Genomic DNA, 27,312 nt, shown 5'->3' on the forward strand with positions numbered 1-27,312 from the left:
TTAAGAATCCACCTGCCAATGCAGGGGACACAGGTTCGAGCCCGTAAGAACAAGTCTTAGAGCCACGGGAGGACATGACAGTACCCAGGAGAGTCTCATTCCGGTCACCACTGTGGAGTTACAAAACAGTGTGTGCGCTCTGAAAGGACCCCGTGAGCACGCGCGTGTGCCTGAGCATGCGCCGCGTGGCAGCCCCCTGCCGGCTCGGATTGTGCTCCCTCCCTCGGCCCCCTCAGGAGGCTGGACGTGCCCCAGAGATGCTCCTCCTGAAGGGGCGGCAGGGGCCCTCACCGCACGCAGGCCGCAGCCCTGGTTGAGCCACTGCGTCTCAGGCTGCATCACACAGAAGACAAGGGCCTGGAATGTGGTCTCATCTGTGATAAGATGAACTCAAGCTTTCCAAAGCTTTAAAACCAGAACGAAAGGAAGGAAACAGTTTATGACGTACCTCCTGCAATCTCAGGATGCTGCTTTAGGGACTGGCCAGCTTCTAGCAACCGTCCTGAGTCGTATGATTTAAGATGGCCTGATCACCATCGATGATTCAGAAGCTCTCACAGCTTCTCGGCTGTGGCCTCTTCTTCTGCTTCACAGGCCTTCAGAACAGAGCGACGCCAGAAGCCGACCCAGAAAGGTCCGACTGAGAACAGCCCTGAGGAAGCCCACGCTTAGGAGCACCCACACCTCCTCCCCCGGGGGAGCCCTGGAACTCGGGGGTTTGAGGCCAGCCCTGGTCTCGCTGCACGGGACGCCCGGCCTCGGCGTCCCAGCCACAGCCCCGGCCCGCTGCTGGCTGCTTGCAGAGTCAGTGACTAACCCAGGCTCTTCTCACTGACAGCCTCAGAGCCTCTGCAGGAAGCCGCGCAAAGGCTTAGCGGAATGCTGCTCACCACAGAGCCGGCGGCCTCACTCCGGGGTCCTGGGAAAACAGCCGCAAAAAGCACAACCGTTCCCGCCTGTAAAAGCACCCTGGGCGGAAGCCGGAGGCTGTCATCAGGCCTGAGCCGCCACCAAGACCGTCCAGTCCGCTCCCCTCCCCTGCCCTGTCCAGCTCAGGTGAGGGTGGGGGCCTCCCACGGGGCTGGGGAGTCTGGCTGTCCCACTCGGCAGGCCCCTGCCTCCTCCTTGACCGTGAGGACAGGTGTGGGAACAGGAACTCCACCCGGACGCCCTCAGGTCTAGCTCTGCCCCCGCTCGTCCCCGCAGGCCCTGCGCCAGGCGTGAGGAGCCTGGACAGGAGGCCTCCTGGGTGCTCGCTGCCAGGAAACGGCCCACCCCTGAGCACGCAGGCTGGTTCACGGTGACAGGGGCACGACATCTGGAGACATCGTCCCTGGAGGACCCGGCAAGAAGCAGGGGGCAGAGACTAGGGAGGTGACAAGACGTGGACTCCATCATCCTCTTCCCACTTGCAGCAGGAAGACGCCGGGACCCAGGGGGCCTCCGAGGCAGGGGCATCACACGGGGACGAGCATCAGAATCCCTGGTCAGAGTGGAGTTCTGGGGCCCACCCGCAAAGTTTCAGAGTCAGCAGGTCTGGGCGCCAGGAACCCGCATTCCTAACCAGTTCCAGCAGGTGGGGAAGCTGCTGGCCCGGGGCCCTGCTCAGAGAACCACCGGCCTGAAGCAAGCAGGGACTCTTGCTCTATCACCACCTGCTGAGGGCACGAGTGCCCAGGAGGTGCCGAGGGGGAGCAACCTGGGACTCTGCCCGCGGTCCCCACTCCCCAGCAGGCTGCAGGGGGCACTGCCTGCGGGCTGGGGGTCGCTGCCTTCTTCCCCGAGGCTCTGCACACCTCCGGAGCCCTGGGGTGGGGGCCAAGGCAAGTGGGACAGAGCGGCCAGGGTGCGATGCACGCACTGCCTCCCGAAGTGGAGAAGCACAGCGGGAAGAGTCAAAGGCAGGGGAGATGGAACATGGCGGGAGGTCTGCCGGCTGTCTCTCTGCCTCTCCCAGTGGCAGGGCTTTGAGAGCAGAGATCTGGCTGGAGAAGTGGAAAATCCACAGAAGGCTCTCCGTCTGGGAGGAAAGCCAAGCGGGTGAGCAGAGGGTCCCGAGGCCCAGCGAAGGCGCTCAGCCTCACCTCTCAGCCTGCGGCCCTGCTGGGGAGCACCTCTCAGCCTGCAGCCCCGCTGGGGAGCACCCACTCGCCAGGGAGAGGAAGCAGGGCGTGAAGGGGGAGGGGGAGGGCCAGCGCCTGCAGTGGGCCTGAGTATTCAAGAAGTGAACAGGTTTTCACATGAAAATGAGTGCATTTCACATAGAGGCGGGGGTGGCAGAGAGACTGGCTGTGGAGCATCACAGGGGTCTCGTCCACAGTCAGCCCCGGACGTCCGCAGGCCCCCAGCAAGGGGATGCTGCCTGGCCCCTGGACCGTACCTGAGGACAAGCCCGGCCAAGGATGGGAACCGCCTGGTAAAGCGATGCAAAGGAGAGAGCCAGGAAGGAGGCTCTCCTCCCACCACCCACCCGGCCCTCTCCCCACAGGGCCAGGAGACAAACCAGGCTGGTCTTGGGACCCAGCCACGTCGCAAAACCCTGCCCGCGAGACCGGCACTGCAAGAACAGTCAACATGGAAAAACAGGAAGGGGCTGCCGGGACTCCATGAGGCCAAAGTCCAGCTGGAGGAGGAAGAGAGAAGAGGAAGTGGGCCAGTGGCTCCCGGGCCACGGACATGGTGCAGGACATGGTGGGCCCGTGGCCCTGACCCGGGCGGGTGGGACCTGCTGTGCACACAGGGGCCCCGATGAACAGGGTCCAAGAAAGGAGCCGCCACGAGGGAGAGGGGTCTAGAGCCTCACTGTGCCCAGAGAGGCCCGTGGCCACCTGGACGAGGGGCAACGGTGCGCGGTGGCCCACTCCAGTGGCGTGTGCTGTGAGCACAAGATGCACGTGGATTTCTAAGAGCGCGCACGCACACACACAAAGTAACACTGCCCTTCAGGAATTCTTTAAATGGCACGTGGAAAACGTCGTGTCTGGGCTACACTCGGTTACGTACAATGCTATGAAAACGTACCTCACCTCCTCCTTCTGACTCGTCACGTGGCTCCCATGAGGGCACGCGCATGGCTCGTGTGTCCCCTCACCTACCGCCGCACCTGCGTAAGCGTTTCCAGACCTGACCCTGAGCCTGAACTCCATGCCTGGGTCCGCAGCTCACAGAAGCCAGTCTGCGCAGAGCCAGGACCGGCCAGGACGTCCTGCTGTCCGGGCAGCCGTCCTTCTGCAGGACGGGCATGGGTGTGTCCACAGGAGGATGGGGCGCCACGGGGGCTTCAGGGGTGACAAGACCATTTCAGTTGCTTCAATCCAAACTAGCCCACCTGTAAGAGCCCGGGCCGCCCAGCCACCCAAGGAGCCGCTGCAAGTGCTGAGCGCCTGACGCCGGGGGTGTGCGTGGAGGGGCCGTCGTGGAGTGATCCCGGTGGGACGGGGGAATGCGACAACCAAAAGTTCACCACCAGAATTTTTCTCGCCCTCACCAAAGAAAATGCTTTACTGCCACAGAGCAGTGCGGCCTGAGGCCGAGGCCGTGACGGGAAGGGAGGGAAAGCTCAGGGATAGAGGAAGCCCTTCCTAGGGGGCACAGCTGGAGGAGGACTCGCCCGCGCTCCCCGCGACAAGCGGCAGCACGGCCTCCACCCAGCGGTCTCAAAGGCCAAGGCCAGCCGCGCCCCCAGCCTTCCAACTGTCTCCCACTCCAGCAAGGGGTCCTGTTAGCACCGTATCAGTACAACTGGCATCACCCCACCCCAGGACCAAGCCAAACGAACACCTCTCCAGGGGCCTCGAGACCCCATGACCTGGGCCACGCACACGGGAGCATCAGTCAGCCACGCAAAGGGGTGAAGCCCTGACACTCACAGCAACGTGGATGAACCCTGAGAACACGATGCTCAGTGAGAGAAGCCAGACACAGAAGGACACACAGTGTGTGATTCCATTGATGGGAAGCGTCCAGAACAGGCAGATCCACAGACACAGAGAGTGGGTTCCTAGTGGCAAGGGCTGGGGCAGGGGACTGCAGGCCCTTTGCGCTGATGGAATGTTCTGGAATTAGAAGAGGTGATGGCTGCACAGCTCTGTGAATATAGTAAAAGCCATTAAATTGCACACTTCATATGGGTGAGCTCTATGGTGTGTGAATGCTATCTCGACAAAGCTGTTATTTAAAGAGAGACAAAACCCACAAGACCCAGCGCGGCTCCTCCTCCCCTTGTCCCGCCTCTTCACCTGCTGTCTCTCCCAGACCAGGTGTGGGCCCAGCAAGTCCTGCGGGCCCAGCACCTGCTCCCCCATGGGAGCCTCACTCAGCCTGCAGGGTGAGCACAGAGCAGACGCCAGGGAGCCACCTTCACACCAGGGGAAACATGAGCCGCCACCACCACCATGCGACGTGCAAATGCTTCCCGAGAGCTCCCTGCCCCGAGCCCCACGACTCCCGCCGTCCCCGTGGGCACCACCCCGTGGCGGCCCCTGTCCCCCAGCACACAGCCTGCAAAAACCCCTTCCCCACCCGGGAAAAGATGCGTCAGGTTTTTAAAGGACCAGCGTTCTCAGAGGTAACCTCTCTCACACACCGGCTGCCCGGGCACCTGGGGTGAGTCTGACGCTCTTTCTGGACATTGGCCGCGCACCCCATGACTAACTGAGGGGATTCAAACGGAAGCCCCTCAGAGATGAGGAGGCATCGTCATCCAAGGTCAATACTCAGTGAAGCACACAGCCTCTGACCTCCCAACTGCAGCTCACGGGAACCTGTGACTCGGCAGCCCTGCCAGGTGCCCTGGACAGGAAGAGGGTCCGGTCAGACACAGGGGCGCTGAGGAACAGAGTATACAGGCGGCATGTGGATGTTAGGGACCAAAGTACGAAAGCTAACAGCCACGTACTTACGGAACACCAGGCTTTTCCCAGTGATCCCTTCCTCTTTAAAGAGGCTACTTCACCCATGGAAAGTCTTCAAAGGGTTAACCTGCCTTCCACCTGAGCTCAGATTAGGCAGGACTCACACCAGCAGAGGTCAGATCAGAAAGTATTTTGAGTCATGGGGAGGGATGGCTCACTCGGCGCCCACTTCAGCTACTACTCACTGTGCAGTGAAGGGCGTGACTGCTCAGCGGGCCTTCATCAGAGCCTCGTGGGCTCTCGGGAGGAACCCACAAGCAGGCGGGGGCAGTCACGCTGGGGCCACTCCACGCCCACAGCCTCAGTGAGTCACGGAGGGGAAGGACCACTGCCTGCACGCCCTCCTGGCTCCTGCCCTGCCATCAGGCAGCCGAAGATACCACCTGCTTCCTCCTGAGCTGAGACCCGGTTTTCCCACCAAAAGAAGGGCCATCCTGCTTTAGAAATGCCACCGTGAGCTATAAGAGGATATCTGGGAACTCTCAGGCACAGAAGGAACAAAACTCGCCCTGCACCCCGCCCTCCTATTTGTCACTTGCGCAAAAGCCCATCTTGGAGGCTGGACACTTCCGCGTACAGGCGGTTGTGGCTGTTTGCACTTGCTCCTGCGGGTGCCCCCTCCTCAGACAAGCCACCCACACCTCCCCCAGGGCAAATCTGGCAGCCCCACCCTCTGGGACCTCAGCTGATCCCATATTCGGGGCACTACACCTCAGCTGAACTTCTGTGTTTATAGATCACCTACCGTCCTTAGTTCATAAGTTTTGAGAATAATACTGTCACCTGCACAATGGGAGAAAACATTTGCAAACGAATCAACGGACAAAGGATTGATCTCCAAAATATATAAACAGCTCAATATTAAAGAAACAAACAATCCAATCCAAAAATGGACAGAAGACCTGCATAGACACTTCTCCAAAGAAGATATACAGATGACCAACAAGCACGTGAAAAGCTGCTCAACATCACTAATTATTAGAGAAATGCAAATCAAAACTACAATGAGGTATCACCTCACACCAGTTAGAATGGGCATCATCAGAAAATCTACAAACAACAAATGCTGGAGAGGGTGTGGAGAAAAGAGAACCCTCTTGAACTGCTGGTGGGAATGTAAATTGATACAGCCACTGTGGAGAACAGGTATGGAGGTTCCTTAAAAAACTAAAAATAGAATTACCATATGATCCAGCAATCCCACTACTGGGCATATACCCAGAGAAAACCATAATTCAAAAAGACACACGCACCCCAATGTTCACTGCAGCACTATTTACAATAGTCAGGTCATGGAAGCAACCTAAATGCCCATCAACAGACGAATAGATAAAGAAGTTGTGGTACATATATACAATGGAATATTACTCAGCCATAAAAAGGAATGAAATTGAGTCATTTGTTGAGATATGGATGGATCTAGAGACTGTCATACAGAGAGAAGTAAGTCAGAAAGAGAAAAACAAATATCGTATATTAACGCATGTATGTGGAACTTAGAAAAATGGTACAGATGAACCGGTTTGCAGGGCACAAGTTGAGACACAGATGTAGAGAACAAACGGATGGACACCAAGGGAGGAAAGCTGTGGTGGGGTGGGGATGGTGGTGTGCTGAACCGGGCAAGTCGGATTGACATGTATACACTGATGTGTATCAAACTGATGACTAATAAGGACGTGCTGTATATAAAAATAAAATAAAATTCAAAAATCAAAAAAAAAAAGAATACTGTCTACTGTCCTCCGTGCCCCCTGGAACACTCACTGTAAATATCCAGGAGGTGCTTGCAGAATGAATGAATCAATGAACAAACAAGCTCACTCATTTCAAACGTGAGGTCACATGTGTAAGCTGACCTTCTAAGAAGTTAAGCTTCTGGAAGGAGCCCATTTTCTTAATGTATTCAGCCTCGAGTCATCACAAAATATGAACTCTTATAAAGTACTGCCCCCTCACTTCCCATGAGAAAGCAAACTTCCTCAGCAGGGAAATGGGAGGGTAGCAGACATTACCCGCAAAGCTTTAGGAAGGCTGCGGCTCGCTGAGCACTTCACTAGGGCCCCTGACCGCCTGCCTGGTAGTAGGACAGACACACCAGGAACTGCTGCTGACCGGCAGAAAGAGCACCCGGAGCACCCGGCCAGGCAGGCAGCACACCCCGCACCCTGCCAAGCGAGGTCCGGCCAGCAAGGGAAAGATGCTCTCCACTTCAGAACCGCCCACCACTAGAAAGCCAGGTCCTGCCAGGGCCTGGACACACGAGGCCTTCCTTACAAGGGTTACAAATCTGTGGCCTCGCTCTGCCTCGAATAAAAGACAGTGACGGGGACAACGTGACCATCTCCAGATGAACTTTCAACTTCGTTTCAAGTGCCTGGGTGCCGGGTCACAGTGGATTTCTAAGCTCTTCCAATACTCAAAAATACCAATTTCTAACATGCAGAAGGGTTGTTAAACATACACTTAGCACAGACACCAGTCCCACTCCTGAGTATCTTCTCAAGTGAGGTAAAAACCCACGTTCACGTGGAAACCTGCCCTGGGATGTTTACAGCAGCTTTATTCCCGATCCCCTCAAAACTGGAAACATCCCACAAGTCCTGCCACACGCGGGCGAATGGACAAACGGAGAATGGAATACAACACAGCCAGAAAAAGGAGTGGCTTCTCATACCTGCAGCAACAGAGATGACGGACTTCCCTGGTGGCCCAGTGGCTAAGACTCCGCGCTCCCAATGCAGGGGGCCCGGGGTCCATCCCTGCTCAGGGAACTAGATCCCGCACACCGCAACTAAAACATACTGCACGCGGCAATGAAGATCCCATGTGCCGCAACTAAGACCCGGCACAGCCAAGTAAATAACTAACTAAATAAATATTTAAAACAACAACAACAAAAAACAAAACCGGGAGGAATCTCGCATAGGTTTTGCTGAGCCAAAGCAGCCAGAATCAAAAAGCTACATGCTGTTGTTCCGTTTATCTGACTTTCTGGAAAAGCCAAAATCTTAGGGACAGAGAGGAGATTAGTGGCCAAGAGGCTAGAGGCGCGCTGGCGCCCAAGGGCAGCAATGGGATGACAGGATTGCTCTGCCGCCTGATGGCGACCATCTGTCAAAACTCCTACAACTGTGCACTACAAGTGAACTATGCTTCACGGCCACTAAGGACACACAAATTATTACATTTTGAAAAATGCGCCGGCCAGCCAACCCGTGCACGACAAGTGCAGTAAGAGGGGCGGGGAGGCGAAGCAAATGGATCAGCTGGAGTTCTGAAGGTTCTCCCCGCTTTCAGTTTCCCTCCCTGGGATGTCTCCCCGACCTGCCCACTGCTCAGGCCGCCCACCCGGGCCACCCGGAGTTACCCGACCAGAAAAGCCAGAGCCCAGGCTCAGCCGCGCCTCCGGGCACAGGAAGGGCAAAATTAGAAAGCGCCAGTGCACAGTGGCGGGCTGGAAACCCTCGGACCTCAGATAACTGCGGAAAACCGGGGCTCGGAGTCAACATCCGCTCCCAGGCGGTCCCAGCGTCCCGACCCCGACCCCGACCCCGGCCGCGACAGTTTCCACAAGCTGACACACACAGAGCCCGCGCGAGGGGCGGGTCCCGTGGGCTTCCCCGCCTGGTCACCGGGAGGCCGGTTCCCCGCAAGCCGAGCGCACGAAAGGGCGCCCCAAAGGCGCAGACCCAAGGTGCCCGCTGCGCTTTCCCTCCGGAAGATGGGCTGCGGGGCCCAAGTGTAAACCCTGAGACAACGAACACGCGCACCACGCCGCCACGGGGGGACGAAAGGCCGGGCGCCCACTTGGCCGGACACCCTGCATTTCTGGAATCACCAGACGCCTGTGTAAATTTCCGTTTGGCGGGTCATTTTCCAAAGGCCACTCAAGATCAGGGGACAGAACGCCTCCTCTCCAACTGTCCTGCCAGCCCACCCACTCAAGATCAGAAGGACAAAATGCCTAAAACAAAACAAAACAGAAACACAAAAAACTGGAGAGAGGGAGGAAAGGGTGCCCTCAAAAAAAAACCCCCCCCCAAAAAAACTAAGCACGTTGACAGCGCTAAGAATAAACTACCAGGAAAAAGAAACCCTACATGTCAGATCCTAAAGTACAGAAGGGCAAGCCCGCCGGCAGTCCAGGCCCGGGGGGACTGCAGAGCCAACCGCAGACCGGCTCGGGCGCCCCTCGGAAGCGCGGGGTCCCCGCGGCCAAGTCTGCGCCCCCGGCCGGCGCCGGCTCCGCTCTGCCCACCCTGCGCGCGGGGGCTGGAAATGGCCGCGGAGAACCATGGCGGGGCAGGAAGGGGGGCTGCAAAGAGGGTCTGGCGACTCGAGTCGCTCCGTTTCTCGGTGGGCTCAGCGCGCGCCGTCTGGGAAAAGGGGCGGGGGTCCGGGAGTAGGGCACGGGCGGCACTTACGTAGACCGGCAGCGGTCACGGGTAGACGGCGGGCTCGGCGCCCACGAGCGACCCCAGCCTCAGCTCCAGCTTCTCCCCCATGTCTTCGCGCGCGGTCCCCGCACCGTGCTAGTCTGGCGGTTCGGGGAGGGGCGTGGTGCAGCCGGCGGGGGCGGGGCAGACGGACGGGCGGGCGGGCGGGAGGCTGAGGGGACGGCGCCTGGCCTGGGCCTCAGCCGCCGCCGCCGCCGCCGCGCTCCCTTCCGGCCCCCGGCTCCTTCTTTGTGATCACAGGCCGGGGACTCCAGCGCTGCTGCGAACTAGGGCCGGCATGAGGCGAGCACAATGAGCCTGGGACCAGCCTGAACCACTCGCGGCACGCGCGGCACGCCCCGTGGACTCGCCGGCTCTCACGCACGCACGCACGTCTTCGGCTGCCCCCGGCCACCCCCACCGGCCCGAAGTGGGGACCCTGGGTGACCCCTCGGGGCCTGGGGTGGCGGGTTCGACTCCCGCCCTTGACGTACCGTGACACACCCCCCTCCCCCCAGTAATAAGACTATAATGCATTAAATATGACAGCCGGAATCCCGGCTTCTGTTCACAAAAATGCCGTGTATTTAGCCTATGCTAGGCACCAGACCGCGGACGCTCAGTCCTGGCAAAAAAGGAAATGCCCTGCCCTCATGGCACTGCCATTTTAATTGGAATAGTAGTGACAATGGTCAAGGGAGAAAATAAAGTGTCATCATTGCCACGGGGATGGTTAATCTCATGTGCGCACTGCGTGGGGCCCCGGCAACCACAAACATTATTCCAGATGTGGCCAGGAAGGTATTTTTCACAAGAGATTAACACTGAAATTGGTCCACTTTGCGTAAAGGAGATTGTCAATGCCTCGGCGTGGGTGGGCCTCTCCATAAGTTGAAGGCCTGGAGAGAAAAATGAGGTTCCCTGGAAAGAGGGAACTGTTCCTCTAATGGCCTTGGGACATCAGCTCTTCCCCGTGTCTCCAGCCCAGAGTCCTGCCCTGACTTGCCTGCCTCACGGTCACATGAGTCAACTCCTTAAAACAAAACTATATATGTAAAAATACTGAATACATACAAGCCTATTAATTTGTATATGTGTGTATACATATTATGTAAATGTATACACGTTTATATGTGTGTGCGTTTGTAGTATATGTGTAAGTACTATATAAACATACAAGCCTATATATTTGTGGGTATATATTGTATACATGTATATATGAGTATATATATAGTATACATGAGAACATGCTGTATACCCATATATTGATATATGGGTGTGTATATATACAGTATATGTACACTGTATGTATACAGTGTATATTTATATATAGGTCTGTATATATGTTGTATACCTGTATGTGTATATGTTGTATAAGTATTATATGTATATATGTATATACTATATACACACTTGCATATGTATTTATATGTGTATGTACATGTGCATGTTTACATATAGGTGTGTATGTGTGTGTATACATTGTATATATGTATGTGTATATGTCATATATATATGTATATATATATACGATGAATTTATATATGCAGTACATATATATTTTTATGCTACATGTGTCTATACGTATGTACGTGTATGTATTGCATATATTATGTGTATGTATGTATACTGTATATATACACACCTAAATATCTTTGTCTGTGTGTATATGTGTATGTACCTAGGTGTGTCTATTGCATATGTTATACGTATGTGTACATACTGTATATATACAAACTATGTATTTTATATGTATGTATAGTGTATATGTATGCGTGTACTGTATATGTGTATATGTGTGTATACATACTGCATATATACAAACTATGCATTTTATATGTGTATGTATGTGTATTGTCTATACTATATGTGTATATGTCTGTATGCATACTGCATATATACACGGCTGTATATTTTTGTATGTGTGTACTTATGTATGTGTGTGTGTATATACACACATCCCCTATGGATTCTGTTTGTCTGGAGAACCCTCACTGATACGGACACATGACAATTGAGCACCTGCTCTTTGCCAGCCAGGGAGCCAAACGCTTGTTCTTTTGGTGTCTCCCTTAAGTGTCACAAGTCCCGGGAGGGAAGGTGATGCCGCTCCTACCAGTTGAGGTGCCTCAGGGTCAGAGAGGTTCACAGGGCGGGGGGCTGGAGCCTGGTGGAGCCCAGGTGGAGTTCTAGCAGCAGTACAGCCTAGCAGTCCCACTTCCCCGGGTGCTTCTCATAAAGACACCGAGGGAGAGACGGGGTCTGAACGAGGGGATGAGGAAGCTTCCGTGGGTCCGCAAGCCCAGACCAAGGCTGACTCGTCAAGGGTGTTAGAGGTCAGGACTGTGGTTACCCTGGGGGTGGGGTTACACAGAGCCATTCCCATTCTGAAAAGGTATCCATTCTGCTCTTGTTTGTAGGTTTACCCCATCCCCCCCCCCAAATCTTTTAAAAATAGATTCTCTTGGTTGCTGGGAACACACACGGGGAAGTTGTGTGTGAGGGGGTGTGATCCAGGGGACAGGGAGGATAAGCCCCCCCACTCGTAGGGCCAGGAGTGGCTCAGCTTTGTGAGTTAAGGATGGCCCGCGAGGTCCCAGAGAGAAGGGTCCCTGCTCTGTCCCTGCTCCGCACACCCCATTCCCATCCTCAGAAGCCCAGAGCCACCCCCCCTCCAAACACTCACACACACCAGGGAGGAGAGCCAGTCACCCTGGCTCCGAGGCTCCAGCTCCAAGGCTCCGGGCACTAGGGGCTATTTTCAGCTTTCATGCCCTAGGACATGGCCAAAGCTACTGTCTCCGGAAACTCTGTCTGTCTCTCGCCCGCCCGCCCTCCTTCCTCCGCCACTTCCCCTCCCGCTCCAGCTGTCCTGCCGTCCACCCTGCATTTCTACACAGGATGGCTCACAGACAGCTGCTCCCTGTGCCCACCCGCCACCATTCGATGGACGTCAAAGCAAGCCCTGGGGACTTCCCTGGAGGTCCAGCGATTAAGACTCCGAGCTTCCACTGCAGGGGGCACGGGTTCGATCCCTGGTCAGGGAAATAAGATCCCACATGCCACAGGGCACGGCCAAAAAAATAACTGAAAAAAAAATAAAGTTTAGTGACGAAACAGCCCTAGTGGTGCAGGATGGGACGTATAGCTCTATGGCATAGAATAAGGTCCAGAACAGATACATGAGAACTTGATATGACAGAAAGTGGGGAAATTAAGGAGCTTTCAATAAATGGCATTAGGACAACTGCATATCCATGTGGGAAAAAGTAAATTAGAAAAAAAAAAAAGCAAGCCCTGGTCAGGTGTGACCTTGGGCCCGGGGCCATTGGCATACCTTGTCGTGTGTAATGTTCTTCCTTATACTCCTCCCTCCCTCCTGTGTCACGGTCACTTCCTCCAGAACCTTCCTGGACTCCCCTACACAAGCCCGGGGTGAGCCCTCACCTGCCCTGCATCACCGGAATTCCAATCCCGGCCCACCCTTCCCCTCCAGGTAAAGAACTGTGCCTGGTCAGTAAGACCGTAGAGGTCCTTGGCCATCGCTATTGCAGTTGCAATTGTTACTGTGTTTACATAGGGTGACCAACACCCGCCCCCAGTTTGCCCAGGACCGCTCAGGTTTGAGCGCTGGAACTGTGAGGAAACCCTCATTCCCGGGGAACCCCAGAAGGCTGGTCAGCCTATTTAGGACGGATCTTTCACTTGATCTCCCAACCCCCGAGAGCCAGAAAGGGAATCTCCCCCCTCCCCCCATTGTAACCTTCATTCATTCATCCACTCATCCCTTTATTCAACTCCTTTATTCAGCAAGTATTTACGAAGCATCTACTACACATCAGACACTCCTAGGTGCTGGGGACAGTAAACTGAGAAGGTGTGATTTATTACATGGGGATGAAGTCTCGCAGACCACTGCAGGCCAGGGGAGGTGGGAGAGAGAAGGGGCAGTTCTAAATGCAGGCTCCGACAGGATTGGGGCAGACCTTGCCCTGGTTCTGGCTGCTTGCTTCAACACAGCTGTCCTCACCCAGGGCCATCCTGCCTCCGCCTCAGCCAGTTCTTCGGTGATGTCTGGGGAAAATCTGTGGTTATCACAACTGGGGGGGAGGGGCCCCTGGAATCAAATGGGTGGGGCCAGGGATGCTGCTGAACCCCACACAGTGTCCAGGAGGGGCCCCCAGCAGAGGATGACCCACCCCAAATAACCCCAGTGTCGTGGGGGAGACCCTGCACTAATATTATTCAGACTCGCTGGTGCCCCTAGATTCCTGCACAGGCAGGGACTCTAACCGGGTCACCTCTGTATCACAAGGTGACCTAGAGTGGGGCAGCCAGGAGGCCTGAGTATCGGGGGGTGAAATGACAAATCTCTGTGCCCACTCTCCCCGCCACACCCCAGGGTCGATGGCCTCTATCTCCTCCCTGTGAAGGTAGCTTTTCCCTAAGCCATTTCTTCTTGTCAAGGTCCCTGTCGCAGGTTGGGTTCCGCAAAGATGACGTTGCGAGCAAGGATTGGAGTGCAGGTGGTTGATATGACACGTGCAGAGAACAGATACAGCTGCCATAGTGTCCCGCAATTCCACTCCTGGGCATAGATCCGGAGAAAACTCTAATTCAAAAATATACATACACCCCTGGGACTTCCCCGGTGGTCCAGTGGTTAAGACTCCGTGCTTCCAGTGCAGGGAGCATAGGCTCCATCTCTGGCCAGGGAACTAAGATCCCACATGCCGTGTGACAAAAACAAAAAAAAAGAAAGAAAGAGAGAAAGAAAGAAAGAAAGAAAGAGAAAGAAAGAAAGAAAGAAAGAAAGAAAGAAAAGATGCATGCACCCCAATGTTCATTCCAGCACTATTTAAAACAGCCAAGACGTGGAAGCTACCTAAATGTCCACTGATGAATGAATGGAGAAAGAAGATGTGGTACATATATACAGTGGAATATTATTCAGCCATAAAAAGAATGAAATAATGACATTTGCAGCAACGTCGTGAATGGACCTATAGATTATAATACGAAGTGAAGCAAGTCAGAAGAGAAAGACAAATATATGATCTCACGTATATGTGAAGTCTAAAATATGACACAAATGAACTTGTCTACGAAACAAAAACAGACTCACAGACATAGAGAACAGACTGATACGGGTTTGGGTCTCTTGGGGCCTTGGCTGTTTTATCAGTTTATCAAACCTCTCATGAACCATGCTTTTAAAGAGTCTGAAGAGTTACTACGATACAATTTGATTTGACAGCACTATCCCCAAAATTTAAAAATAATCTCAAAAGCAAGCCAATCCCCCACTCCTAGAAGAGTGAACCTAGGCACATTTTTGTTCCCAGAATCCAGTACAGAATTTGACCAAAGAACATAGCAGAAACTCAATGTCATCTGAGAGAAAGAGAAAGTCTCTTTGGTTTTAGCTTCATTAGGATGTCCATTAGTCTATGCTATTTATGTGACATTTCTGACCTGCGAACTTCGAACCAGGAGGAATCTTTGAGCCTGACGTTGATTTGCCACTATGAATTTGCCACGTGCAGTGCACAGCCCTGAGCATCTATCACATGTGGACTCTTGAGTTATCCTTCCTCTTTGATGACCCTGTGCTTCACACTGCAGTACTGAACTGATTATGGGTTCTGTCTAGTGACATTACACCTCCAGTTCTGATGCATAGATTTGACAGTCCTATGCGGCCATGGCCATTTTCACTGCCTCCTGCTATGGAACTGCACAGACCAAAGGCAGCTGCCTTTAAGAGAACATTTCTTTCTCCAACATAATTGGCAAATCCAGTGTCAGCTTGGGTCCACATGTAAAGGGAGTCACTTGAGCCTACGGTAGACCATATGTGTCCATGCCGACAAGTTCTACAAAACATGTGTTCCTTACAACTGAGTCTTTGTCTCAGTCAAGCCTGCTTGGGAAAAACTGTATCTGAAGGGTAAGGCAAGGTGGACAGCTGCCTGAGACTTTTCTGCCCTGTAAACTCCTGCACACTCTCAAGTCAAGTGCCAGGTAAAGGTCTCTGTATACTAAAGACCCTCCAGGTGCCTTATTCATTCCGCTCCAGGTATTGCTCAGTCACCTGCAACTCCCTAACGCCCCTCTTCTTTATGTCAGACCTTTACTTAAGTGGCTCTAAAGAAACAGCCACTTTCCCACACCAGAAGCTGCAGCCATCAGCCAAAATCAAAGTATCTTACGGCTGGTATAGTGGGTTGGATGGTGGCCCCCAAAAGGATATATCCATGTCCTCCTCCTTGATGGTTACCTCATTTGAAAAAAATGTTTTTGCAAATGTCATTAAGGATCTTGACATGGGATTTCCATCCTATATTATCTGGATGGGTCCTAAATACAATGACAATTGTCCTTATTATACAAGAAGGGCAGAGGGACATTTGAGACAGACAAAAGAGAAGATACAGACACAGAAAGGGGGTGATGTGAAGACAGAGACAAAAACTGAGTGATGTGGCCTCAAGCCAAGGAAACTGGCAACCACCAGAAGCTGAAAAAGGCAAGGGATAGAATCTCCCTTAAAGCATCTGTAGGGAGAGCAGCCTTGCTGACACCTTGATATCAGACTTCTGGCCTCTACAACTGTGAAATTGTAAATTTCTATTGTGTTAAGCCTCCAAGTTTGTGGTAGTCTGTTACAACAAGCACGGGAGAATAATATAGCATGTCTTAAACCTTTTCTAGGCTTCAGCAGTTTACTGCACAAACTTAAATATTTTCAAACAGTCAAAGGTCCCAAAATTCCACCATACATTAAAGACCAAGGCACTGGACTACCTTCCTTGGCAGTACCAAAATATTTTCCACATGGACATTTTCCTCAAGTGTCTGCTCCTTTCTTTTTATTTCTCGGTGTTCCCAGGTAATGCACTAAATGTTAGGGCCTTTTAATTACCTTACAGCAAGTACAATGTCTTAATTCCATTTGGTTTGGCATAAATTAGGAACTAAGAGAAAAGATACAGGGCCCAATATTCCTGTTACTGTTGATAACCCTGGCTTCATAATCCAGTTTGAATGAAATGATCACATAACTGAACCCCAGAACTGGGCAGATTTACTAACTAGTAATACACAGAATGAGACAAACAGAAGATACTCACACTCTCAAGGGAGAGAACAGAATTAGTCAAGGCAAGCATGCTCACTTAATTCTTTTCAAGCTTTCTATATAAGTCACTTGATCACCCTGGGGCAGAGTCAGTAAAGAAGCAGCGCTGAAATGACCCTAAGAGTTCTCTTGACAGGACTGAAACATCAGGAGCAGGAAAGGAACATTCCCACACACCCCACCACCACCACCCCCAGCAGTAAAAAATGATCATCCACATTGACAATGTAAAAGAAATCAGAAACAACCCTAACTGTGATTTACTCTTAGTATACCTACAGCTAATCAGGAGCCTTGTGCAAAAACATCTTGATTGGGCTTCCCTGGTGGCGCAGTGGTTGAGAGTCCGCCTGCCAATGCAGGGGACACAGGTTCTTGCCCCGGTCCGGGAAGATCCCACATGCTGCGGAGCGGCTAGGCCCGTGAGCCATGGCCGCTGGGCCTGCGCGTCCGGAGCCTGTGCTCCGCAACGGGAGAGGCCACAACAGTGAGAGGCCTGTGTACCGCAAAAAAAAAAAAGCATCTTGATTAGTTGCTAATAAAACTCTTTAGAAGCAGAACCCTTCACATGCCTCAAAGGGAAGATGTAGACCTGTATGCTTCAGGATTTTCCCACCAAAACCCCACACAACTTCTTTACTATTCCAACCAAGTATGGCCTAGCCCTACCCTCATCCCTGTTTTTCTTGGTGTAGTAATAAAGAAACATAGATGGAAATAAAGAGATAGGTAGAAAGATATAAAATAGTGGGGAAAATAATATAAGTCAAGTCAAGTACCACCACCATTTACTAGAAGTGAACTTTCAGCACCAACATTAATATTTTTTCCTGTTATATCTGTAAATGATAATAACTAATATGTACATAACAATTTTCAACTTACTCAAATCTCATTTTTAGAACTAACTACTTCACAACAAGTAACATGCTAAGGCAACATTAATAGATGAAAAAAGGTAGTCCCTGGCCCCAAGGAATGTTGCCCAGGAGAAGACACAGATATGGAAAAAATACAATTACAATACAGGGTAGCGAGTGCAGCAATCAGGCATGCAGAAGTGCAAGGGTAGCAAAAAGGAGCGTGTGATCACAACACTAAAAAGAAGACTGCACAAAGGACAATAATATGTAAACTGAGGTTTGAAAAATGAAGTGGGTTTCTCAGGTGCCCCATAGAGAGAAAGGAATTCTTGGAGGAGGGAAAAGCATAAATGAAGACAGTGAGTTTTTCATATAATCCAGAAGTGAAGTAGGCAATGGCAGGGGAGATGACTGGACACAGGCATCATGAATACTTGCGTGTCTGCATTTTAGCAAGTCCATTCTAAAGGAAACTTTGAGGATCAACTCGGGGGTGGGGGACCACGGGGGGACAGAACTAGTCATTCCTGACAGAAACACTGGAACCACTTTCTACCAACCCACCAAAAAAAAGACTGCAAAGGCAACATGGTATCACAGAAAGGGCTTGTTTTTTGTTTCTTTGTTTTTAGTTCATTAGGCCTCACTTAAAATTCTGATTCCACAATGCACTTGCTTTGGGATCTTGAGCAACACTCACAACCTCTGCAAGTTTCAGTATAGTAAGTTTATGTGATTACCTTCATCTGTAATATCCCTGCGTTGCAATCTTAATGGAAACTCAAGTTCAGGTCAAAGACAAGTTTCTCTGTGACTTCTCCTCTGAATTGATTCAAAAGCTGTCTCTCCTGTCCTCATTTGGCTTCTCTTAAGGAATCTCATAAGAACTTCTATGACCTCTTTTTTTTGTTGTTGTTGTTGTCTGTTTGTTTTTTAATGGAAGTATAGTTGATTTACAATGTTGTGTTACTTTCAGGTGTACAGCACAGTGATTCCTTTTTCACATTCTTTTCCCTTATAAGTTATTACAAAATATTGAGTAGAGTTCCATGTGCCGTAGAGGAGATCCTTGTTGTATCTATTCTATGCCTTCTTTGAATGACCGTAGCACTTGTTGTCTGTATCATTTTTATGTCTGTGGTTGCTTTGTGACTGAAAATGAAAATTTTCTATTTGTTCAAGTCCTGGTCCTTCCTTAAAACTGGGTTCATTTATCTATTTCATATTTATTGACTACATCTTAGACACCGTGTTAACTGCTGGTTCTAGATGTTAGTAAAATATAGACCTTCCTGCTCAAAAGGTCACAGTATTTGTGGGAAAACAAAAAAATGAACCACCTATGTCTCAAAGAGCTTTGCACTTCCCAAAGAGAACACACCTAGTAGGTACGATAAATACATGTATCATAGGTAAATGTATAAATAGTTAACGGGATTAAAAACTAGACATAACTGCTTTTCAATTCCGAGGAAATGATGATTATATTTCACCAGGAGCTCGATACCACTCTGAGAATGAGGGCTTAACCCTCGACCTGACTCACTGCAGCGCTTTCCCATATAAAAATACACAAGTCTGTACACACACTCTAGAAAAAGGCTTATCTGGCATGAATTTCAGATAGCAGGAAGAAAAATTCAAGAGGTTCAGAGAAGCATCCAGAAGCTCACATAATTATCTGGCACTAATACAACTTGCTTGACAGAAAAATAAAGCTGTAAATCTCACAAAATTAGATGACTTTTGAAGAATTTCAAAACCTCTTGCTATTAATTGGAAATCCTAGAAGAAGAGCTTCTTTTAAAGTGGAATGATAATATGCTTTACAGCTTAATAGTCAGCAGCCTAGGTTTTGGCTAAGTGAGCTTCAGGAAAGAAGGAAACTTGTGATTTAGCTCCATTTTCTTTGCAACCTCTGGTTCCAAACATCTACTTCTGTGCTCAGTCATCTTATCATCTATAAAATGGAGGCAACTCTAAGAAAACAGTTACAGAGATGTTGCACAGTTTCATGTGTCATTGTCTTCATTTGTTTCAGAGTACCAATAACATCTAAGCTACTACTGAAAGAGTGCAATGTTATTTGGGGTCATCTAGTGCAGCTCTGTCAAAGTAAAGGAAAGGAAAGGGGCCTAGAATAACTATAATTTTCCCAAGAGGACACAATTATTTTATGGTAAATCTGGGACAAGAACCCTGATCTTTTTGATCCCATTCCATTGTTCTTTCATTGGGTTCTGAACAACCCAGAGAAATAAAGAGAAATAAAACTCCTCTGTGCTATGCCACTGGTACAGGACATGGCAAGATTGGAATTGGAGCACTACATATTAAGAGGTAACTGGGAAATTCTTCAAACTAATTGAGATATACACCAGGTACACAGAAAACAGCATGTTTTCTGAAGATGATTCTGTGGCATGAACAGAACTGGTAACTGAAGGTGTGTGTGGACTGCAGTTCCAAACAGGATGGGTGAATTCTTGTTTTCTGGCAGCTTGAAGACTCCACCCCAATATACACATTAAGATAAAATTAACATTTCAACTGGGTCATATTTAATTCAGCAAAATATTCCATGTATCATTTAAGTTGTCACTTACTTTTTAACTTGATTTTTAAGTCCTAAAAGTCTTTCCAAACACAAAACAGAGGTTGCAAAATGGTATATGGGAAGCTGCAGAGATGAAATAAACATATTTCATTCAGCATAAACATGAATATCCAAACAACTTCTTCATAGCTGAAAGTGTCCAAATCCACTGTCTTCATTTTGTAGTCAAGGCTTTGGGAAAAATATGCTAATGGAGTCCTAATTACCCAAATGCTCCATATCTGTTTCAGTAAGTATCATTATATATTATGGAAATTTTTCTCAGTGACAGAGAAAGATATCCTGGCTGAACATCCCCCTGCCCGTGACACACAGATGATGGCCTCCAGCTACCTTGAAGGCGTTGGAGCCCACTTTATCCGTTACTAATATTAATGGAGGACAAAACTTCATATTCCGTTTGCTCTGTATTTGTTACATCACTTCTTCCCTTCATTAAAATGGACGGCCCATAATTCAGTCTGTAGTGTGTGTATCATTGGAAACTGAACAAATTTTTGTTGGTTTTATTAATGTCATAGGTTTCTAGGGAGGGTCTACTCAATAACTAAGTCTAGTTTCACAGTTACAAATAAATTACGATGTAACTTTGAATAAATTAAGCTCATCATAAAGGAAGGATACTGAGAGTTGCTACTACCCCTTCCTTGAGGGGCTCTTCTAAAGCACTAAATAAAGTAACAGAGGTGTATATGCGTGCATATATTCTCAATGATATTTGTACACACTTGAAAAGAACTCTACAGAATGCATTATAAAACTCTTCATGCTGTGTCCCTGTTCCCAGCTCTCTCATTGAAACTACTTAAATGGTCCTTCCCTCGTGGCGTAGTGGTTGGGAGTCCACCTGCCGAGGCAGGGGACACAGGTTCGTGCCCCGGTCCGGGAAGATCCCAAATGCCGCGGAGCGGCTGGGCCCGTGAGCCATGGCCGCTTATCCTGCGCGTCCGGGGCCTGTGCTCCGCAACTGGAGAGGCCACAGCAGTGAGAGGCCCGCGCACCGCAAAAAAAAAAAAAAAAAAAAAAAAAAAAAACTACTTAAATGAACAAAATCGTATCTATTAGGATAGCTATCAGAGTACTCCAAATATTACTTCTTGCAGTACCCTGTCCCAAGCCTTTGCCTTCCTCTTCCCATTAGTCCTCAATTCAGAAACCACGGAGATTTGTTCATTAATTTATGAACATATTTCTTCATTCAGCCAAGAAAATTGATTGATCCTTTACCAATTTTCAGGCACCATTCTTCAGTATGTTTCATAGGCATGTTCAGGAAACACAGCAGTGATGAACACAGATGAATATACCCTCTCTCGAGATGAGGGGGGAGGCAAAAGTAAAGAAGCAAATATAAAATCATAAGTATAAATATGTAAATAGAAATGAAATACATGGATAGAATAACTAGTATATCAGGGAAGTGCTGGAGAAAACCAGCAAGCAGGGAAGGGAGATGGAGATTGTTAGCTGCTAGGAGGAGGCTGCGATCTGAAACTAAGTGATCACTGAGGGCTTTCTGGGGAAGATAAAATTTAGGAGGGAGCAAGGAGCATATCTGGGAAGTGAAGAGTACAAGTAGAGGGAACAGTCACATGGAAAGCCAATGAGGCAAGAGTGGGCTTGGAGTATCCAAGGAGCAGAAAGGATGTCAGTGTGTGGGAAACCGAGCGAGCAAAGTGGAGAGGAGAAGAAAACAGTCAGACACGAAACAGAGGCCCACATCTCTAGGGCTGTGGAGGCACTTTGAGGACTTTGCTTTTCCTGTGAAGAAGCCATTGAAGAGATTTGAGTGACATGATCTGACTTATGTTTTAACAGGATCTCTCTGGATGCCATGTTGATTAGAGAGTGGAGGAGAGTAAGGACAAGCCCCAGAAGACCAATAGTTGATTCAAAGAGGTGATTACTCAAACATGGTCCCCCTCCTCAGTGAGGACACAGAGCAGGAATCGGCAAATAATGGTCACAAATCAAATCAGGCTCTCAGCCTGGATCTGTGGGACTGTGAGCTAATAAGGGTTCTCACGTTTAGAAAGCTTGTTGAAGAAGAAAGAGGAGGAGAAGCTACAGAAGCTGTATATGGCCCACAGAGCCTAAGATATTTAAAATCCAGAAAATGCTTTCCAACACCTGATGTAAAGCATGTGGCTGGTAGGAGGTGCTCAACAAAATTTGGAAGAGGAATACATGTGTCAGTTAGTTCCTGAAAACACTGTAAAGTAATAGGTGTCAAGAAACATTTATCCCTTCACCCTTAACCTTCACAAATGATGCCATTTCCACTGAGGTATTGAAAAATATATTATGACTTTCAAAACAATAAAACAGAGGGCATTTTCTCACATAAGCAAGGTCATAAACAACTGTCAAGTAAAGTTGAAATAGCAACAAATCAAATAATAACAAAAACATATTTATGGATTTTTAAGCCTTAATAAGCATTTTCATGTTCATTCTCTAATTTAATCCTCAAATCAACTCCATGAGACAGTTATTATTTTCCCATTAGAAATGACCACATATTAAATCCTCAGTGATTGCTCAAGAAAAGCTGAAATCTTGAGTTTTACATCTATTAATGCCAAGGTTGGTTTTTTTCCCATGGGAACATTGGATGCTAAAATCAACAGGGATTTTCAGCTCAAGATGGCACACTAGGAAACATATTTACTTTCTGTTCCTCCTGAAACCATATTTAAATAAAACTGTAGAAATACCAAAATTAATCAACCAATAAAGGCCAAGACATTTTGGAAGCCATCAACCACAGAAAGATTTCAACACATTTCGAGAAGGCAAACAATGAAATGGAGGAACCATGAATAAAATAATGAAGAAAAGACTAATCCTAAGTAAGGTCTGCACAAAGCCAGTCAGCTTTTGCTGAGCTCTGGTTATAGTAAAGGGCAGAGGAAAGAAGACGGGCTGAAAACAAGGAGACAAAAGTCATTTTAGGAAAAAAAGGTCATTTAATGAGCTCCAGGGAACACTCAGCCTGCTGCCATACTCACTCATGAATTACAATGGATTGTTGGTAAGCAAGACAAGAAAACAGGGAAGAAACAAAACAAACAAAAATCAAGACATTGTTTCTTACTGAACTCTTCTCAAATGAGATCGAGGAATTATGCTTCAATGCCACAGCTGTAAATCATTTCTGCTCTTGGAGACATTAGAAAGGGCTGATAATATTTACCCTTTTTTTTCAGACAGAATTTAGGTCTGAGCAAAAGCTTTTGTGTCCTCCAACCCCAAAGTTTATTGGGGATGGCAGTCCAAATTTGCTGTGACATACCATAAAAAGAATCTCATGAGCAGAGGGTCCAACTAATTTTGGAATACATGAATTATGCCCAGTGTTATTTTCAATAGATTTTGAACAAAAATATAGAAATACATTTTTACTGATCTATATGATTCTGGGTTCTGAAACTTCTACATGTCACATGTGTGATACATAACACGCAATGTCAGCCCCAGGAGAGAGAAAACACTCCAATGAAGCAAGCCAAAGAAACAAGTTTTAAACAAGGTCAAGTGATGTGTAGGCCAGGATTGTTCAACTCTTTCCTGTCATGCTGAAGCTTCCAGCTCCTGAATAACAACACATGTTTCCCTTGTCCTAGACACCCAAGAGTATGTCTCCTCTTGTGGGCATAAGAATCTCTAGAGTAACATATGTGTACTAAAGAGTGGACCCAGCTGGCATACTCACAATGACCAAATTGTGTTGATCGTACTTTAAACCAATACATCGCTCCACACTGAAGTTGCAATAAATGATATACTTGCTTTCTAGACATGAATGAGATGCCTTGCTGGATATACTCCAGGAAGGCCAGAGAATCTGGCTTCTAATCCATATGGAACAATTCACTGGTGAATTTCTTTCAGGATAGCCCATGATTTATCTAGAATATAATCTTTACATATCTGGATCCTTCAAACTAGACAAAGGGAAAATCCGGGCTTCATGCCTCAATTAGAAATGTGGAATGGTGCTATGCTGACAACTGGTGGTCCCTGACCTGTATCTTCTGAGATTAGAACACAGTGTGGTGGATGACCAATTCATGCGTTGAACAAAAGAAGACCTCCTACAGGGCAGTGCAGCTGTTTGTTACAGCTATGGCACTTAGGGCTAAGTACCATAAGGACTACAAGAAAAAAAGAAAAACAAGTAACACATGAAGCATATATGATAAGGAGGCACCACAGTCCAGAGCACGAGCTCTGGAATCACACAGGTTTGCTTCGAATCCCGGCTAAGCCACTACCATCTGTATACCCTGAAGAACAGTCCAAAGTTTATATATTGTTTTAGCAAATTTCAAAAAAGAAGTGAAGAAAGAACCTACCTGCCAGGAAGGGACATTGTGGGGTGCAGCATCCAGTCGGATCAGGGCTCTGCATCTCCTGCTCACAAATCTTCGCCACCTAGCTCATGGTGATGCTGGCAGCTGAGCAGCCCTGGAGAAGGCGATCCTGTCTCCAGGCCTCGCAGAGAAGCTGGGGAGGTCCCCGGAGGACGTGGCCCACACCCTGGCAAGCTCTGGGTGCCTCCTGCCCTCAGCTCTGAGCAGGCTCTGGCCTATGGGCCCAGTGGTGGGGAAGGGCTGGCCGATACATACGCAGGGCTGAGGAGCCTGCAGAGCCGATGCCCAGGCAGGGTGAGCTCTGGAGGAGAAGGCTTCCACAGTCCCCAACAGTCTCCGCATGGTGGTCCATCCGGTGCCAAACACCTGCCACCCACAGCGAGAAGTCCCAGCCGCTATAAAGTCCAGAAGGGGTCAGGCTCTTTGCCCTTGGGCCAGGTATCTCCAGGGGCTGGGCATCTCCAGGGGCTGGGCTTGCGTGGGGCCCCCAGCCCACCCCCTGACCCACCCGCCCTTTCTCTGTGACACGTACAATGGAATGTCAAGACCCAGGTTGAGCCGTCCAGTGTCCAGTGCGTGCTAGACCTCGAGCAGTGTTAGAAGGTAGGGAGAAGCTCTCCCACTTTCACTCTCTTTTCTCAGATCAGGCAGGCAGCACAGGCGAGGAAGAGAGGAGGTTGCCGTGCGCAGGCGGCTGCGGAGACCTGAGGCCTCAGCCAGATCGCGGGAATTTGGTGCCTGTTTTTTGTTGGTTGGGTTTTCTCGCCTGTGATTGGGCCCCGGCCCCGCGTGGGTGAGCCCGGCTGTTGCTGGTCAGCCGACCTTGGCAGGACCCCGGCGGTGCCGTACTCTGCTGACCTCCCGGGGGATAGGGGCCCCCGCTGGCCCGAGTGCGGGCGGGACGTCGGCTTATAGAAAAAGGTTACCTAAAGGGCTCCGCTGGCACGAACACGTGGAGAGCCGCGGGAGCACTGACGCCCAGTTGTCCCACGAGAGCACCGCTGCCGTCACCCGTGCAGTAGCAGGCTCCATCGCACGCCCGAGCCGGGCCACGGTGTCTCGCGCGGCTAGGTACCCGAAGCAGCCCTAGCCCGGAGCGGACCATCCCCAGCTGGGGGCCTTAGGGGGGAAACGCGAGGCCCGGAAGTGGAAGGGCGCAGGCCAGGTCACAATCCAGGGTCCCCCTCCTCCGCGTCCCGGGGCCGGACGGAGGGATGAGGCAGGGGGGTCCCGGGCAGCGCCGTTGCCGCTCCCCGCGCCGCCCGCAGCCATGGACACGGGGGAAGAGGACGGCGCCCGCAGAGTTCACAAAGCCCCGAGCGAAAAAGGCGAAGCCCAGTGCCGCGGGAGCTCAGCGCGAAACTGAGGCCGGCGTTGGTGGCCCAGGCCATGGAACCGGTGGCGGCCGAGGCCCCGGGCGAGAGGCCTACCTGGCGCGGCGGCGGCCGGAGGGCGGCGGCGGGTTGGCGCGGCCGCGCTACAGCCTTTTGGTGGAGATCGGGCACGGCAACTATGGCGTGGTGTACGAGGCAATGGCCGTGAGCACCGGGGCCCGGGTGGCGGTTAAGAAGATCCGTTGCGACGCCCCCGAGAACGTGGAGCTGGCGCTGGCCGAATTCTGGGCCCTGACCAGCCTCAAGCGGGGCCACCAAAACGTCGTGCAGTTTGAGGAGTGCGTCCTGCAGCGCAACGGGCTAGCCCAGTGCATGAGCCACGGCAACAAGAGCTCACAGCTTTACCTGCGCCTGGTGGAAACCTCGCTCAAAGGAGAAAGGATCCTGCGTTATGCTGAGGAGCCCTGCTATCTCTGGTTTGTCATGGAGTTCTGTGAAGGTGGAGACCTGAATCAGTATGTCCTGTCCCGGAGGCTGGACCCAGCCACCAACAAGAGCTTCATGCTACAGCTCACGAGCGCCATTGCCTTCCTGCACAAAAACCACATCGTGCACAGGGACCTAAAGCCAGAAAACATCCTCATCACAGAGCGGTCTGGCACCCCCATCCTCAAGGTGGCAGACTTTGGACTAAGCAAGGTCTGTGCTGGGCTGGCTCCCCGAGGTAAAGAGGGCAATCAAGACAACAAAAATGTGAATGTGAATAAATACTGGCTATCCTCAGCCTGCGGCTCAGACTTCTACATGGCCCCTGAAGTCTGGGAGGGACACTACACAGCCAAGGCTGACATCTTTGCCCTGGGCATTATCATCTGGGCAATGATAGAAAGAATCACTTTCATTGACCCTGAGACCAAGAAGGAGCTCCTGGGGACCTATATCAAACAGGGGACTGAGATCGTCCCTGTTGGTCAGGCGCTGCTACAAAACCCAAAGATGGAGTTGCACATCCCCCAGAAACGCAGGACTTCCATGTCTGAGGGGATCAAGCAGCTCTTGAAAGATATGTTAGCTGCTAACCCACAGGACCGGCCTGATGCCTTTGAACTTGAAACCAGAATGGACCAAGTCACACGGGCTGCTTAAAATTCAGGGAAAAAATAAATCTTGGGTGTTTTTAAACTACGTGAGTGTACTTCTTTTTGTTCTGCATGCACACTTCCTGGACTACTGGATTCTTCAATCTGAGCCCAGGGAGGCGGGGGGTATGGACTTGGAGGCAAATGCAGGGTTGAAGAGAACTAAGTGCTGGTTACCAAAGATTCCTCCCAAGTCTCAATGAGGAGATGTGGGATTATCTGAGTACAAATGAGAAAGTCTAGGGAAGTTTTGAGTAGACATTGCATTTGAGCTGGAAAAAAAAAAAAAAAAAAAAGCCTTCCTAGGCTTTCATTTTCCATTCTGCCCCTCTTTTCCCCAAGCCCCCCGTTTACGGCTTCGGGTGTCATCGGTGCTTCAGCAGGCAGCACCTCTGACACCAAAGCTATGGACACCACACCTCCTTCTCAGGCTGTCATTTTCCAGTCTGCCCCGTCTCCAAGTAGAACCACTACCCATTTCACACAGCTG

The 27,312-nt window shown here is 50.2% G+C and overlaps 2 protein-coding genes and 1 pseudogene across 3 annotated transcripts in view; 2 read left to right on the forward strand and 1 right to left on the reverse strand.

Annotated features, from left to right (window-relative positions):
- Window positions 1-27,312, forward strand: part of LOC309791991 (uncharacterized protein) — a gene marked incomplete at its 5' end in the record, with an annotated part of 232,021 nt that overhangs the window by 133,623 nt on the left and 71,086 nt on the right. The gene's annotated exons all lie outside the window — the stretch shown is intronic.
- Window positions 1-27,312, reverse strand: part of LOC309791806 (uncharacterized protein) — a gene marked incomplete at its 5' end in the record, with an annotated part of 79,553 nt that overhangs the window by 4,152 nt on the left and 48,089 nt on the right. The gene's annotated exons all lie outside the window — the stretch shown is intronic.
- LOC309791807 (serine/threonine-protein kinase 35-like) lies at window positions 24,690-26,829 on the forward strand (annotated as a pseudogene). The gene is made up of 2 exons: window positions 24,690-24,787; window positions 25,148-26,829. The product of its transcript is annotated as a serine/threonine-protein kinase 35-like (transcript).

This window comes from Mesoplodon mirus (genome assembly GCF_964341445.2).
Source record: "Mesoplodon mirus genome assembly, chromosome: 16".
Classification (NCBI taxonomy): Eukaryota; Metazoa; Chordata; class Mammalia; order Artiodactyla; family Ziphiidae; genus Mesoplodon; species Mesoplodon mirus.